This window comes from Petromyzon marinus, unplaced genomic scaffold (assembly GCF_048934315.1).
Source record: "Petromyzon marinus isolate PM22_M1 ecotype Great Lakes invasive population unplaced genomic scaffold, UKy_Petmar_22M1.pri1.0 PM_G_Scaffold_6, whole genome shotgun sequence".
NCBI classification, from domain to species: domain Eukaryota; kingdom Metazoa; phylum Chordata; class Hyperoartia; order Petromyzontiformes; family Petromyzontidae; genus Petromyzon; species Petromyzon marinus.
In genome coordinates, this window is record NW_027423013.1 from 3,565,001 (window position 1) to 3,570,000 (window position 5,000).

General features: G+C 40.5%; 1 pseudogene; it reads left to right on the top strand.

The window, feature by feature from the left end:
* The window catches only part of LOC142919105 (28S ribosomal RNA), a 10,622-nt pseudogene that overhangs the window by 3,477 nt on the left and 2,145 nt on the right, over positions 1–5,000 (top strand).

A 5,000-nucleotide genomic window follows, 5' to 3' on the forward strand; every position in this document is an offset into this window, starting at 1 on the left:
TCTGTAAACAACACATGGGCAAAGCATCCGAACTTGTTGCACATTTTAACATCAAACACAGAGACATTCCTCTGGTGTTTAAGTGCGCTAAATGTGACAAAACCAACTCAAACCACCGATCGATTGCCTGTCATGCCCCCAAATGTGGGGGAATAAAGTTAACTGAGGAAAGCTTACCAATGGTCTGTGAATGTTGCCAGGCACGCTTTGCGACTCTAAGTGGCCTTTCGCAGCACAAGAGGCATGCTCACCCAGTCACCCGTAATGAGGAAAGGATTAAAGATGGTATAAAGGGTACCTCGCAGAGAGGGGTACACCGTAGCTGCTGGTCTTTGAAGGAAGTAGAACAGCTGGCCCTTCTAGAGTTGCAGTTTCAGGGGAAAAAGAATATCAATAAGATCATTGCTGAAGCGCTTGGGACTAAGACCAACAAGCAAGTCTCTGACAAGAGACGGGACCTAAGTAAAAAGACAGGGGCCCCCATGTCAGACAGCTTACATTTTTCTTCTAGGCCTCTTGAGACATTGTCTCCCCCACCAAATGTAACAACGGGGACTTCATCCATACTCGCTCAAGCAGCTGAGCGGCTTACGAATGAGAATTCTGGGACCCTGGAAAAGCCTGCAATGGAGGCAATAAAGGCTTGGCTTAACGGCGAGGGCCAACATGATGCCCTCGTAGAAACTGCCACAGCATTGATGCTTTGTCCGATGAGATTGGTGAAAAACAAAGGCAAACGTTCAAAACCCGAGAACGACATTATTAAACCCAGGATATTACCCACACGATCTTGGATGAAGAAGAGAGCGGAAAAACGAGGAAGCTTCATGAAGCACCAGAAGCTCTTCTTTAAGAACCGCTCTCTTCTTGCGTCCTTAGTCCTGGATGGCACTGAACGTCATGAATGCCGAATCCCGAACGCAGATGTATATCGTTTTTACTGCGAAAAATGGGAGAAGGTGTTGCCATTCAATGGCCTGGGCCAATTTAAGTCATCAGGTGTTGCAAATAACGAATACTTTGAGCCCCTAATTTCGGTGGAGGAAGTTCAGACTGCCATACGGGCCATTAAACCAACGTCAGCAGCTGGGCCAGATGGCCTAACAAGGGCTGCAATCTGTGCTGCCGACCCCGAGGGTCGGACACTGACAGCCCTATTTAATGCATGGATGATTACAGGAATTATTCCCAAAGAGTTGAAAAAGAATAGGACGATTCTTATTCCTAAGGTTATGGACGATGAAAAGCTGAAAGAATTGGGGAACTGGAGACCAATAACGATTGGTTCAATGATTCTGAGATTATTTTCCAGAATAATGACTGCACGTCTTGCTCGTGCTTGTCCCTTAAACCCAAGGCAGCGTGGTTTTATAGCGGCATCTGGCTGCTCTGAAAATCTTAAGGTGCTACAGGACCTTATGAGACACGCTAAGAAATTGCACAGGCCGTTGGCTGTCATGTTCATCGACATAGCGAAAGCTTTTGACTCGGTTTCGCATGCTCATATTTTATGGGTGTTAAGGCACAAGAAAGTAGATGAACACGTGGTGGGCATCATCCAGAACGCCTACGATCGGTGTACGACCTCGTTCAAAAGCAATGGCGAGTCGACTCGAGAAATTAGCATACGTGTTGGTGTCAAACAGGGTGACCCCATGTCACCCCTGCTCTTCAATCTTGCCATGGACCCTTTGATATGCACCCTAGAGTCACACGGAGTTGGGTACTCCATTGATACCGACCACGTGACAGCTCTTGCGTTTGCTGATGATTTGGTGTTGGTGAGCGAATCTTGGGTTGGTATGGCCGCCAATCTAGCGATCTTGGAATCATTTTGTGGGCTATCGGGATTGGAGGTTCAGGCCAGAAAGTGCCAGGGCTTCATGATAAGCCCAACCAAAGATTCATATACGGTGAACAACTGCGACCCATGGACTATCAAAAATAAAGATGTCCATATGATCCAACCTGATGAATCAACGAAATACCTTGGTCTGAAAATTGGCCCTTGGACTGGCACTATACAGCCTGATCTACATTATCAGCTAAAGACATGGATCTCGAAAATCGATGAGGCGCCTCTGAAGCCAACTCAGAAGGTTGAACTACTCAATGCCTATGCCCTACCCAGATTGTTATATCCTGCAGACCACTCGGACTGCAAGCAATCAACTCTCCGTGGGTTGGACCAAGAGATTAGAAAGGCGGTAAAAGGATGGCTCCACCTTCCCGCTTCAACTTGTGATGGACTGTTATATGCCAGAGCCCGAGACGGAGGCCTTGCCATCTTGAAACTGGAAAAAACAATCCCTTCGGTTCAAGTTAGAAGGCTGCAACGTATAGCAAACTCGTCCGATGCTATCACCCGTAATATTGTGTCCTCGCAGGGTATGGAGGAAGAATACCGTAATTTGTGGGTACGAGCAGGGGGTGACAGTGATGCAATCCCAACATTCGTTCTCAGGGACTCGGTGTCAAAAGAACCTGTATATCCGAGACCCTGCGATTGGAGGGAGCATGAATTTCAGAGATGGTGCGAAAAGCCGGTTCAAGGAAGGGGCATTGTAAACTTTGCGCATGATAGAATCAGTAATGCTTGGTTGAGGCCATGGTGCGGCTTTAAACAATGCTTCTTTATCGCAGCACTACAACTAAGGGCAAATATTTACCCAACAAGAGAAAGTTTGAACAGAGGCAGAGATGGGGCCTTACGTTCCTGCAGGAAATGCTCTGCCAGACTCGAGTCCCTTTCGCACATTCTCGGTCAATGTCCTGCAGTACAGAAAGCAAGAATTGCGCGACATAACAAGATCAGTAACATTCTGGCAGACGAAGCGGCTAGATTGGGCTGGTCTGTATACAAAGAGCCACGGTTCATATCCGAGACGGGAGAGATGAGAAAGCCTGACCTCGTGTTTGCAAAAGATGAGGAGGCGGTTGTGATCGATGTCACCGTCCGTTTTGAGCTTTCAAAGAATACCTTGTCAGATGCTGCCTCGCACAAAGTTTCGTACTATACCCCTCTTGGTGATCAAGTCAAAGTGCTGACGAAGGCTAGCAAGGTCACATTCTTTGGATTCCCGGTTGGGGCAAGAGGAAAGTGGCCCCTTGAGAATAACGAGGTACTTACCTCCCTGGGCCTGACCAAACCCAGAACGACATCACTGGCCAAGATGATTTCCCGCAGAACGCTGCTTTTCTCTCTTGATATTCTGAGAATGTTCTGTGGAAATTATGCGGTCTATGAACAGTCATAGACAACCTCCGAAACAAATAATAGTTTTGTTTTAAGATGTCATTTGTTTTAGATTGATTTTGTTATTTTCGAAGGTGAAGTCGGTTTTTATTTCATTTTACTATTTTCCACAATTTAGATTGTTATTTTCCAAGACGAAGTCTTGGTTCTTTTTTTTTATTGTTAGTTTTTTTTAACACGTCGTATTTGTTACTTTAGAGCTTAGAGGGGACTTTATTTTCGCCTTACTATTTTCTGCCTACAAAGAAGATTAAAAATAAGCTTTTTTCAAGATGATTTTGTTATTTTCCAAGGTGAAGTCTTGGTATTCTTATTTTACTATTTTCCATAAAGAAGACCTTTCTTTTAGATTTTGTTATTTTCCAAGACGAAGACTTGGTATTTTTATTATATTGCTATTTTTTACACGAAGCTTATTCAAGAGCACTTATATAGATTAGACTTTGTTATTTTAATTCTTTATTTTTGGACTACATCAGTTCGAGAGTCCTGTAACTTACTATTTTCTGCCTACAAAGAAGATTACAAATAAGCTTTATTTAAGATGTTTTAGATTAGATTTTGTTATTTTCCAAGGTGAAGTCTTGGTTTTTTTTATTTTACTATTTTCCACAAAGAAGATTTTTCTTTTCTTTTAGATTTTGTTATTTTCCAAGACGAAGACTTGGTATTTTTTTGCTATTTTTTTACAGGAAGCTTTATTCAAGAGCACTTATATAGATTAGACTTTGTTATTTTAATTCTTTATTTTTGCACTACATCAGTTCGAGAGAAGACTACAAACCAGCTTTATTTAAGATGTTTTAGATTAGATTTTGTTATTTTCCAAGGTGAAGTCTTGGTTTTTTATTTTACTATTTTCCACAAAGAAGACTTTTCTTTTAGATTTTGTTATTTTCCAAGACGAAGACTTGGTATTTTTTTATTGCTATTTTTTTTACACGAAGCCTATTCAAGAGCACTTATATAGATTAGACTTTGTTATTTTAATTCTTTATTTTTGGACTACATCAGTTCGAGAGTCCTGTAACTTACTATTTTCTGCCTACAAAGAAGATTACAAATAAGCTTTATTTAAGATGTTTTAGATTAGATTTTGTTATTTTCCAAGGTGAAGTCTTGGTTTTTTTTATTTTACTATTTTCCACAAAGAAGACTTTTCTTTTCTTTTAGATTTTGTTATTTTCCAAGACGAAGACTTGGTTTTTTTTATATTGCTATTTTTTTTTTTTTACACTGCTTTATTCAAGAGCGCTTATATAGATTAGACTTTGTTATTTTAATTATTTATTTATGGAATACATCAGTTTGAGAGTCCTGTAACGTACTATTTTCTGCCTACAAAGAAGACTACAGACAAGCTTTATTTAAGATGTTTTAGATTAGATTTTGTTATTTTCCAAGGTGAAGACTTGGTTTTTTTATTTTACTATTTTCCACAAAGAAGATTTTTCTTTTAGATTTTGTTATTTTCCAAGACGAAGACTTGGTATTTTTTTTATTGCTAGTTTTTTTTTATATGTTACTTCAGAGCATAGAGAGGACTTTATTTTTACCTTACTATTTTCTGCCTTCAAAGAAGATTAATAATAAGCTTTATTCAACATTACTTATATAGATTAGACTTTGTTATTTTAATTCTTTATTTTTTGGAGTACATCAGTTCGAGAATCCGGTAACTTACCGACTCTACTCCTTGTTGCCATTGATGCACGGCAGCAGGGATTCGATAATACACGGCATC